Source organism: Rhineura floridana, chromosome 13, assembly GCF_030035675.1.
Source record: "Rhineura floridana isolate rRhiFlo1 chromosome 13, rRhiFlo1.hap2, whole genome shotgun sequence".
Taxonomy (NCBI): Eukaryota; Metazoa; Chordata; class Lepidosauria; order Squamata; family Rhineuridae; genus Rhineura; species Rhineura floridana.
Genome location: NC_084492.1, coordinates 28692521 through 28705353, shown reverse-complemented (window position 1 = coordinate 28705353; position 12833 = coordinate 28692521). Strand labels below are relative to the sequence as shown.

General features: G+C 42.9%; 1 protein-coding gene across 12 annotated transcripts in view; it reads left to right on the top strand.

Annotated features, from left to right (window-relative positions):
* Window positions 1-12833, top strand: part of ZNF423 (zinc finger protein 423) — a 403966-nt gene that overhangs the window by 120969 nt on the left and 270164 nt on the right. The gene's annotated exons all lie outside the window — the stretch shown is intronic.

Here is a 12833-nt window from a genome sequence, read left to right as displayed (position 1 = left end):
CCACCAATTGAACTCTTCTCAAGCTTAATTGCAGCAGCCTCTTTCTCCCCCCCCCCTTTTCATTAGTGGGAGACAGTCATTATTAGCTCTGTCTGGAAAATGGTATTATGAGCAACCCTGGTCCCCTACCTTTCCTGGGGGCCCTTGGAGGATGAGAGGACTCTAGGAACTTTCTGTCAGATACTGGAGCCCAATTAAGGATCTTTGGAAGAAATATGAGAAGCAGGGAGCACCCAGGCAAATAAAAATGTTACTAATGAAAATTCTGGTGAGACTTTAGTTAATTGCTTAAGTGGCTTCCCTTTTTGATGTTTAGTCTTTCTCAGTTTCTTTACCATTAACACTTGGCTTGTGTGGTGACACTCGGACATAATATTCCGGCTCAGTTCAGATGATCATGTCTTCCTCCAGGGATGGGGAACTGGTGGCCTTCTAGTTGTTGGTGTACAACTCCCGCTGTCCCTGATGGTCGGACATGCTGTCTGGGACTGATGGGAGTCAACTACATGTGTGGTGCCAGCTATTTCTTATCCTTCCTGTGATGGAGAACAAGCCGTGGCAGGCACATGACCCATGCAACCCCTTCCATGTATTCCTGTAGCAGCTGAATACAAATCCAGGTTTGTCCATAAGTGCATATTCCTTTTTTATGCATAGTTTATTGGTTTTTCACAATGTTCTGTAAGAAAGCATGAACAGTAAACAAAACAAAAAAGTAACAGAGGTGCAAAACATGCGAGTTCTTAATAGGCAACTCACCTGTTCTGGATCGAGTTGTGCTCCCTCTGAAGGAGCAGGTCTGTAGCTTAGGGCTACTCCTAGATTCACCTTTGTCACTAGAGGCCCAAGTATCTTCTGTGGCTAGGAGTGCCTTTTACCAGCATTGTCTGGTTTATCAGCTGTGGGCGTTTCTGGACAGGGATAGCCTGACCACTGTAGTCCATGCATTGGTAACTTCGAGGCTGGATTACTGCAATGCACTGTATGTGAGGCTGTCTTGGGTCTGGTTCGGAAGCTTCAGCTGGTGCAAAATGCGGCGGCGAGACTGCTGATGGGGGTACATGGCCGACAACATGTGACACCACTCTTAAAGCATCTGAACTGGTTGCCAGTCCTCTACCGAGCGATTAATTCACCAAGCTTTGAACAATTTAGGCCCAGAATATCTCAGAGACCACCTGAACCCCTTTATCCCAGCTTGATCCCTGAGATCATCCGCAGAGCGACTTTGGTTCTCCCCCAAGTTGACGAGGCTCATTTAACATTGACATGAAATCGAGCCTTCAGTGTCGTTGACCCAGTTTTCTGGAATGCTCTGCCAACAGAGATTCAGCAGGCACCTTCTGAACTTAATAGTAATAATAAATAAATCGGGGAGAAGGGGCTTTATAAGTGCATATTCACCATGGAGCTACAGACAACTTTGACCAGTCTTTATTGCATTTACATTTAGGCATGTGCTTAAAACATTTTAGGGGTATGTCTAAAATATGACAAAATGGCCCTGAGGGCAGGAACCAACCCATTTAGAGGAGGGGATGGAAACTTGTGGCTCTCCAGATGTTGAACCCCCAATTCCCATCATCTCCAGCCAGCATGGCCAACAGAGATGATGAGGGTTGGAGACAGACCATCAATATCTGGAGGGCCACAGCTTCCCAGATCTCAGCTTGGGGAAGAGCCATAGCTCAGTGGTAGAGCATCTCCTGTGCATGCAGAAGGTCCCAGGTTCAAACCCCAGTGTCTATAGGCAGGGCTGGGAGAGACTCCTGCCTGAAACCCTGGAGAGCTGCTGCTAGCGAGTGTAGACAACACTGAGCTAGATGGACCAACGGCGTGCTCGGTATAAGGCAGCTTTCCATGTTCTTATGCTTGGCATAAAGTTAATGGTTCAAAAGTCATGTGGTTTCCATAGACAGCATGTTCAGTCATGGCATGACTCCTATGAACTATCGTATGGCATTAATTCATATCATAGAATCTAATCCTTGGAAGCCAATAGTACGGAGAAACCAGAAAGACACTGGTTTTAATAAACTAGTTAATTTTTTTTTTTTAAGATATATTATTGGTCTCCTAAATGCAAGTTCATTGAGTTTGCATGTAAAAGCTTCTTAACATACTTTTGGGTAGATGCTGGCTTGACTTCAAGGTAATGATTTAAACATAAATTGACCCTTGATGAGGGAGCTAGAGTCTAAGGTTTAATGCATCCTTGCAATTTTCTGTTGCCTTTGGTGCCTTCATCTGCCACAGACATAATTCCTTCATAACAAGTGCCTTTTCAGAAGATGTATACTGCTGACAGTTAATATAGAATTATTGCCCCTGAATGCATTTTTGTAATTACTTCCCAGAGATCTGTCTTTGTGTTTAGAAGACATTTCACACTTTAGTAACATAAGTGTTTTGGGAGAGCATAAGCAGTAATTGCAAGCAGGCTCCTTGTTTTCATCTTTCTGTGGAAAATGAACCTAAAAAAATGCCAAAAGCTAATACTAAAGTTGGTTAGAGCCGTCAAGGAATGCACTTGGTATACTGTACTTCTCTGTACGATTTTAAGTTTTTAATGACCTTTCAATAATAAACCTTTTTTAAAAAAAGCAGTACTGATACAAAGGCTTCCTAATTCTTAAGCAATAAGGATGGGGGGAGGGGAAGCTGATTGAAGATGACATGTTACTGATGATGAAAATAAAGAAACTTAATATGGGAACTCCTGTAGGAGACTTTGTCTGCAATGGAAAATAAATCGACTCGCAATTTGATCAATGTGAAAAAATTAGCAGCATTTAATGACGGTTCTTACTTACTTGTTAACGGAGTAGTACAAGTGGGACCTGCAACAAAATCTTGCAGTGTGGAGCTTGGCTGTTCAGAGTTCCAGCCAGTCAGCCTTGTCTCTTTCTAGGTTATTCCATTTCCCTTTCCTTTTTCTGCCTCCTTCCAACAATAGTTGGATAGCATTCCATGTCCACTGAGCATGCTTAGTCCTTATTGGACTGTCTCATAGTTTTAATATATGTCATTATATTGTAAATTGCTTTGGAATGCCTTATGATAAGTGATTCATAAATTTAAATAAATAGACAGACAGACTGTTTGGGGTACTTTTTAGGGTTCTTCCCCCAGAAGCTTTCTTATTTCTGCTAACTTTGGGGGCACCCTTGGGTATGGTGAAACCTCCCTCTTGTGCTGTTTTAGCTACAGAAGGATCGGTGCTTAGAGAGTTGAGTTTGCTATTAGTATTTATTTACCATTGCCTTTATATCCCACCTTTCCTCCATGGAGGCTCAAGGTGGCATACATGGTTCTCTTCCATCTCCCATTTTATCCTCACAGCAGCCCTGCGAGGTAGATTAGACTGAGAGAGTGTGACTGGCCCAAGGTCTCCCAGCAAGATTAGTGGCTGAGTGGGAATTTGAACTCTGGTTTGCCAGGTCCTTGACTAGCACTCTAGCCATTACACTAGCTTTCTGTATGAGCATAACTCGATTGCAAGACTGGAAAGTTGAGGAAGGAGGAGTTATGTCCCTCCCTCCTCTCCAGTTAAAATGGGATTTGGTTCCGGGTTAAATCCCTGGCATCTCCAGGTGGGGCTGGGAAAGACTTTTGTCTAAAACCACTGCCAGTCAGCTTAGACAGGGCGGAGCTCAATGGACCTGTGTTCTCACTTGCTATAAAGCCGTTCCCTATATTCCTACTGGACTTCTCCATTGATCTACACATGTCACCAGTAATTTTTAACGGCTTGTTACTGATTCTTGAAGACTACTTGTGGCACCTAGGACCATGAAATATTTTGCCAACTCTTCTATTTTATACACCAGGTTCTTGTAATTATATAATTTTAACATGGAAGTTAACACAACGACTAGGAAGAGCTCTCATTTGCGCAGTTTCAATTTCTATGCAATTTTAAGATTTAACATAAATGAGAGCACCTAGATTTTGTTTTCTTTTGTTAACCTGCAAGATGCTTCAATATTGTTAAAATGGGTTTTGGTGAAATAATGCTTATTTTATAAACAAAACAAACTCTAGTCTTACCTGTCCAACATCTTGTTTTACTCTTTATGTAGTCAGTAAATATGTGACTGAGTGGTAAACAAATAGCTATGAAAGAATTGTGAGTAAACCATACTTCCTGTTTTTCATCTTGTAGGGTGCTAAATGAATGCCATATTCATTCTGGGCAGACCAGGTGCTGGCTTTATATATTAAAAGTAGATTGAACTGCTGGGAAGCGGTGCAGCTGAGTGATAGAGCACAAGCTTTGCAAGCATAAAGTCTTGGGTTCAATTCCTCACATCCCCAGGTAGGCCTGAAACCCAAGAGAGCCACTTGCTATAGACTACGGGATGGCTAACATACCTTCCAGATGTTGCTGGACTATACTTTCCATCAGCCTAAGGCTAATAGTTAGAGATGATGGGCATTGTGGACCAACATCATCTGGAGGGCTCCACAATGGTAACCCAGGCTGTTGACAACCAAGCTTGCTGTGCTGAGATATCTAGGGTTGATAGGAGTTGTAGTCCAAAACAGCTGGATGTCATCAGGTTGGCAAAGGTAGAGCTAGATGGACCACAGGTCTGATTTGTTTGCCGTACGGCAGTTTTTTGAGTGCTTTACTATAGCAGAAATTCACCTAATAGAGTTGTGTAGAGTAATCCTATTTGTATTTTTTATTGTTATTACTCCCAGTGCCGTTGGTTTGCGTTAATGTTGCTGAGCAGACCTACCCAATGAATACTTTTTCATCTCTGCCCTGCTTTCCTCTGTTTGCTCTCCTGTTCCATCTGCTGTCAAAATCGGACAAATGACAGCTTGGAGAGGTTAGAATGGCCACAGCACTAGGAGGTCAGGAGGAGGTAACAATATACAATTTTCCATGGTTCAAGGGTAGCCTTATCCTACTGTTCTTCATTACAGTACTGCCGTGAGATCAATTTTATTAAGTTGTAAGTCTTAGGAAGCCAACACCATTAACTACATGCTGGACCAAATATATATTTTTTTATCTTTGTGTATTATAGTTGTATTCTCCCCCCCTTTTTTTGAAAGAGAGAAAGAGGGAAAGGGGAAAAATAAGGCTTTTATGCATGGAAGTCTTAAGAACTATGTTGTATAAAATGGATATTAATTCCCGTATAGGAATACCACATGTATATCACATGCGAGAAATGTATATGCATAATGAAAATTGGAGTCCACTTTTGTGTGATGAATAATAATAATAATAATAATAAATTTTATTTATTGGTCGCCTATCTGTCCAGGTTAGTGGACGCTCTAGGCGACTTACAATGGTAAAAACAATACATAGTATACAACATAATAAACCAATAACATAATCATAATCAGTTTAATTCCAGTTAAAACCACATAAAAATCAATCCTCCCCCATTCCATAGGCCCGCCTGAACAGCCAGGTCTTTAAGGCTTTGCGAAAACCTGTCAGGGAGGGAGCATGTTGGAGATCGAGAGGAAGGGAATTCCAGAGGGTGGGGGCCACGATCGAAAATGCCCCCTCTCTGGTCCGCACCAGCCTCGCCGTTTTAACTGGTGGGACCGAGAGAAGGTCTTGCGAGGCTGATCTTGTCAGGCGGCATAATTGGTGATGCTGGAGGCGCTCCTTCAGATAGACTGGGCCGAAACCGTATAGGGCTTTAAAGGTCAGCACCAACACCTTGAATTGGGCCCGGTAAACAACAGGTAACCAGTGAAGATCTATTAATACTGGCGTGACATGGTCACGACGACGACCGTGCTTAATGAAGCGCGCTGCCGCATTTTGTACCAGCTGTAATTTCCGGACCGTTTTCAAGGGTAGCCCCACGTAGAGCGCGTTACAGTAGTCTAGGCGAGAGGAGACCAGGGCATGTATCACCTGTGGGAGAAGATGAACAGGGAGGTACCGTTGCAGCCTTCGTATCAGATGTAATTGATACCAGGCTGCCCGACTCACCGCTGAAACCTGAGCCTCCATGGACAGCCTGGAGTCCAAAATAACCCCAAGGCTGCGGACCTGGTCCTGCAGGGGCAATCTCACCCCATTAAGCATCAGGTCCATAATGCCCAACTTCCCTCTGTCTCCCACAAGCAACACCTCGGTCTTATCGGGATTCAGCTTCAGCCTGTTCTCTCCCATCCAACCACTTATGGCCTCCAGGCACTTGGACATGGTATTCACAGCCAACTCTGGTGTGGACTTAAATAAGAGATAGAGCAGAGTGTCATCCGCATATTGGTGACACTTCAGCCCAAAACTCCTGATGATAGCCCCCAGCGGTTTCACATAGATGTTAAACAGCATGGGAGAGAGGATAGAATTGTTAATAGCATGTTTTGTTTATGCTGGGCTGGTTGATTCTCTTTCTTTTTTAGATTATTATGAATTGTGTTTGTTTTTAATACCTTTGAATTGTTTTTGTTTTGGCTGTTGTTTGTATGCGGCTTTGTGAAGGCTTTCTTTTTCCTTCCCAAATAAGGGTTATACATTTATTAAACTTATTTCTTACACTCAAGTTCTTTTACATTTATACTGCTCTTGAATTTGAAATGTTCAGGAAGGTCCACAAATGTAATTTAAAACAGAATAACAACACAAACAAACAACAATTGAGGACAACAGCAAATATTAAAAACAGGCACAACAATGTCAGTAATTTTAATTTTTTATTAGGATTATGAGGACCCCTTTCCCAAAACCAGCAAACCTGATAGCCATTTGTTATTGACGGCAATGGGTAAGCTTACTGTTCAGATTAATGGATTGCTGCAGTCGCTGATCCCAACCTGATCTTGTATACATAGTATGCTTACCTTTACAGCGTTGGTTTTCTGGCTCTGGACTCTCTCTCTCTCTCTCTCTCTCTCTCTCTCTCCCTCCTCCTCCTCCTTCTTCTTCTTGGAAAGATGGTTGTGTTGCCACTCAAGCAAAATGATGGGTTCTGGTATCCCTAAGAATTGATCACTAAGTGTTCCTTTGACATTTAGTTTTTTTTAAAAGTTATCTTGCTTTCCCCAAAGGAGCACAGAGTGGCCTTTGTGGACTCCCATTACTATCCTCACAACTGACCTGTAAGATAGGTTAGACTGAGAGTGTGTGACTGACCACAGTGCGTTTCATGGCTCAGCAGGGGTTTGATCCTGGGTGTCTCCAGTCCTAAATCCAACACTTTAGCCACCAACAGAGGTGGGCCAATTTCAGACTTATGAGATTTACTTTGCTTTTACTGGGTGATAGTGGCTGGGGTAGTGTTGGAGCCGAAATGGTGGCTAAAGGGGCGAGGCCAGATACCTATTATAACCCATCAGCCACATGCTGTGTTAATCTGCAATGAATTTGTATTGTGGAGATAGTGTTATAAGAGAGCCTGTAAGTGATGTGAACTCGGTGGCCATCAAGAAGAGGGCCTTTTTGGTGGTGGCACCTGAGCTATGGAACAGCCTCCCCAGAGAGGCTTGCTCTGTACAGTCTCTTTTTATTAACTCAGCTTTTAAATTGCATTTTTGTCTAAAATAAAACCAGCAGTAAAAATATTCATTATGAAGTAAAATACATATTAAAATACATGTCAGCTTTACATATCTGGGTAGGTTTACCTGAACAAAAATAGTTTTAGCAGGTGCCAAAAACAGTAGAGCGAAGGTGCCTTGGCAGGGACAGTGAGGTGGCTCCTGGATAAATATACTGATTTGCTTGTTTGTTCAAGATTTGTATCCCACTTCTCTGTCTCAGAATGAAATGGGTCGAGGCAACTAACATAGTAAAATAAAACACCCCCAATAAGACCACAGTTTTAAACAAATGTAATTATTTTAAAAATAACAAAAAAGAAACAGAAAGCAACAGGAAATCAGAAAAACAAGGCACAATTTCTGGAAGGAGCGAAGCCAAAAGAATCACAGAGAATGCAGACCACAGGGCTGTCAAAACCAAAGTGGTCTTAAGAAAGTGGATGAATATTGCCGCCCTCAGCTTCTTACTAGGAGGACGAGTGGGATATAAATCAAATAAATAAATGAATAATATTAATAAAGATAGTGGAAAGTTAGATCTCCATATCCTGGGTGCCATGATCAAGAAGGCCCTTTCCCTTGTTCCCATGACCCATACTGCTCCTGGTGGTGGGACATACAGAAGGGGCATCTCCTGCTGACCATTGAGGACAGGCTGGTTCGTATAGAGTAGCGATAGCATGTTTGGTGCCCTCCAGATGATGTGAACTACAGCTCCCACCAGCCCCACCCATCATGGCTAATGGTCAGGATGACAGGCATTGTAGTTCAAAATATCTGGAGTGGACCACGTTGGCTATCTCTGATATAGATGGAAGTGGTCCTTTTAGGTAGCCTGGTCCTACATCTAATCCAATTGCCCAAGTTATGTCTCTGCCTGACTGCGTCGAAAGTCTTCCTGTTGACACCTTTTTGATATTCAGGCCTCTTGGGAAGAGGTCTTTGACATGACATAGCCCCAGTTTGGAGTGTCTGCCACACACAGACATTTCTAGTGGTCCTGGTGTGGTGGTTGTGGACCTTTTTCAGTAGGCATGCAGCCTAACTTTAAGTTGAAAAATACCAATGAGCTATCTCAGAGGGGTGCTTAAATAAGAATTGCAAAATATTCTGAGCACTAAAACTACTTTAGAAATGAATAACAAAAATAGGTCCCTTGAAGGAACTTTTGCCCAAACCTTTTCTTCTGGTCTTGGACAATATTTGGCTTCAGAGATTATTGTCTGTACGTTTTCCATTAGTGGCTGGCGCAGATTTGGATGGCAGCTCTTTAAATTAAATTTATATACTTGGACTCTTTTTATAGTTTTCAGCCTTATAAAACCAGTGAGTTGGCATCCTGATTTATTAACTATCAGCTCTACAGGACATGCAGGCTTTAAAGAGATTGAATTGGCGTTAATGTTTGTGATTTGCGTCTGGAATGCGAAAATGCTCTAAAGGTGCACCCAGTAAATATGACAAAATGGAAAGTGATAATTGGAATGCAGCCTTGGAGGAAAACACGGTCTTAACTGTGGCTTCTTATTATAATTCAGATAGTAGTACAGAGCCATTTACGTCTACAGCTTTCTTTTTCCCCCTGCTATTTTTTACTAAAATGAAAAAAGGAGATTGCAAAAAAGCAACAACTTGTACGCCTCTGAAAATGGCACTTAACTTGAATCAACACGAGTTCAAATATAGGTGGTTACTTCAAAAAGATGATATCATTCCAAACCTTGTGACTGGCGCAATGCTCAGCAGCTAGATATTTTACCAGAAGATTTCTGTAGCTAATGTGCTGGTATAGTGTGACAACTGCTGAATCTGAAAATGTCATGTTGATTTAAACATTGAGAGATCTTATGATACACTGAAAGCCTATGCATTGATTTTTAATACTTCTGTTTCTATCCAAAGGGTGTTGCTCGCTGTGATTACTCCCCAGAAAAGCATACAGTGTTTTTTTTCCCCTGTTAGCAGATTTATGCTAGCTTGCTCAATGGGGCAAATTTGTGAAATTTTGGTTTTCAGTGGCTCCTGTTAGACGAACCCCACCAACAGCTGCAACACTGGGATAGTAGTTTTAGTGAAATAAATTGTATTTCTTGGCTGAGTCCCAGTTTATCTGTGTTGGTCAATGCTAACTGTCTTTCCAGCCTCAGATATGGGAGCCATTGATTCATGAATTGTTTTCTTGAAGGGATTATAGAAATGCCGAACAATTTGCTAAAGTCCTCCTTTATACCTTGGAAAGAATTATCTCGACACAACCCTTAGCACCAGTGTAAGGGCCCTCTGTGTTGACTTTATGGAAAGCTGAGGATTTGTTTTGCAAGGCTTACCGTGTATATGTATAGACACACACACACACGACTGCCAGTTCCAGGATTTGGGGGCACTGGGGCTCCCTTGTCCCAGAAACTAATAATTCTTCCATGCTTCTTCCTACCTTCTTGGGCGTTTAACGCACAGTGAGTATGGTGGCATTGTTGGGGTGATAAGCTTTTGCTGGTCTTGGTTCTCTACTGCCTTTTGAAGCCTTTCCTATATGTACACATTTTTGTTAAGAAAAATACGAGCAGCTTGACTGTCAAATATGCTTGATGTGATAGAAATTTTCTAAAAACCAGGAGTCAGATATCAAGACTTCACATGCTTTGTTAGGGCCAAATTGGACTCTTGCTTGTCCCAGTCTGGAGCCAGAGACTTGTTTAGTGGCCTAGCATAGTCAGCACCAGGAATGGATTGTCCGTGGAGGAAACAGTGGTCGTTTTTTGGTAGGTGGTGGTGGTGGGAATGATTTTGACCATGGGCCTATGCATAGTCAGAGTGGGAGCACTTTGCTGCTTAAAATAAAGGTGGGCAACCTTTTTTTTTTAAGGGTTGTATACTGGCAGTGGATAGGGCTGAGGCCAAAAGTGGAAGGGGTGGAGGCTGAACCAAACATAGATGGGGCTATCCTCTTTCCTGTTCTGCCCTCTTGTTTTTCTCTCCCTTTTTCTGCCACCCTCATTTTCCCTCTCTCTGTGCTGTCCCCATGAAATTAGTCCAAAGGATGGATGAAAAGACCCAGTCCTTAAAGTCGGCTGCATCTGGCTTAAAAGCTGGGCTGTGCAGAAGCCAGGTAGAGCTTACGTATTGGTGCTTCTAGCTGTTTAGGTAAATGTCCGCACTCTCTCTAGCCAGGGCCGAGCGTTGCCTTTCTGCAGTTGATTTGGATTATCCATTTGGTTCTTCTGCATGAAAGAACCAAGAGATAATCCATTTGGTTTGGGGAAGGGCTGTAGCTTAGCGGTAGAACATCTGCTTTGCATGCAGAAGGCCCCAGGGTCAGCCCCTGGCATCATCAGGCCAGGTCTGGGAGAGACCCTTGCCTGAAACCCTGGAGAGCTACAGCCAGTCAGTACAGACAGTTCTGAGCTTGAGGAACCAATGGTCTGATTAGTATAAGGCTGCTTCCTGTGTTAGTATGCCCCCAGGACAGAATTTTAACAATATTTACAGAGATTCCAGATTACTGCCATGCCATAAGGCTGCAACACCATGGGGAAAGCTTTTAGGTAGACTTTTGCATTGCTCCTGTTCATCTTAATCAACCTGCGGGATATTCAGCAGTTTGGCTTTCTTTTGTTCTGTTTAGTAAGGTAGTTTTGGCTGCTTAGAAAGTGTCTTTGAAGCTACTTTGAGTTCTTTCTTACGCTTAAGATTTAGTATTTATATGGTTGTCATTTTACCGCTGGGGTGGGGGAGACGAAGAGTTGAAAAATGGCGTATCAGTCTTATTAGCAGGACGTAATGCAAACATTGTCAGTTTTCAGTGTATTGTTGATTATCTCAGATAATATGAATGACAATCAGTATTGTTTTCTGCAAAAGGATGAAATAAGAGAGAAAGTTCTGTGTTGGAGTATTAGATGAGCAGACTCCTTGCATGCAAAGAAAATGATGAAATAACTTTAATATGAGGTTGATAATATGGGGCCAGTCGTGTACTCTGATTAGAGATGTGAAGGCCTGGAAAAAACCTGGAAAAATGTTTTTTTCTTGTTGGTGGGTGGCTAAGAAGAACAGAGTCCTTTTAGTTGTGACACCAATTTTGGGATGCCTTCACCACAGAAACTTGCATGGCTCTGTCACCATTAGGGTTGCCAGGTCAGAAGCATCCCAAAACCTGAGATTTTAGGGGCGGGCCCGAGTGATGTCATTAAGCATGATACATTAAGCATCAATCACAGTTGCTTGGAACATGCAATTAAAAAAATTTCTGACTGGAAATTAAGCTAGATATCTTAGCTAAAAGATGGAGCCTGGGTAGGGAACATTTAATCTAGCCTACTTGCTTTCGGCAAAAAGGGTTTAAGTGCCTTCAGGCCAGGGCAGTCACCAGAAGGTCACTGTAGGAAGAAAGGAGCCTACTGTTGTGGAGATGTTAGATGGGAGCGTTCAGGAGTAAAGATAGATGCCCCCGAAGGCTGCAATTCTAAACACATGTACTAAGGGACTAAGCCCCGTAGAACTCAACAGGACTTACTTCTGAGTAGATATAGTTTGGATTGTGCTGTTGGTAAAGCTTGACTAGGGATCCTCTGCAAAGACATCCATATCCAAGCAGGGTTGGCAACTCCCTGCCTTGAATGCCCTGCCCTTATCTTTTAATGTGGCTGCTCCAAACTTCTTTACAGATTTGACCCTTCACTTCAGAAAGAGGTCTGAGAAATGAGTAAGAGTAAGAAGATTCTCTACCCTTTCTGTCTGCATAGATGCCCTCATCCTTCCCCTGCGCCCAGCAGAAGCTCTGGGCCAGGTGGGACACAGTGGCATCTCGTAGAGGACACCCTCCCCTTGTTTTATTGTGTGTTTGTTGCCCTGGGCACCTTTCTGAAGAAGGGGCAGGATGTAAATTTAATAATAAATAAATAAGATAAAGATCAAAGAGGCTGAACTGGTATTCTGTTCTGTCTGCCAATTCTATTATTATAATATTTTAATATGCTGTTTGACGTTGCCTTGATCATTTGCATCTTTATGCTGTTAGCAAGTGAGTTCCTCGAGTGCAGCCTTCTCGAACCAGCAATCTTCCAGATGCTGCTGGACTACAGCTCCCATCATCCCTCACCATTGGCCATGCTGACTGGCAGTGCAAGTGCCAGGCATGACTGGGCCCTTGGGCACCAGCCTGCCCCTGGCGCATGGCTCCTGCCTGTTCCACCTACCTCTCTCCTGTGTTCTACTGCTGTGCGCGCTGTGTGCGCAGGGCTACCATCAACCAAGATGGCGTCGGAGGCTTCTGTAAAGGGGCTGATGTCCCTGCTGCCATCTAA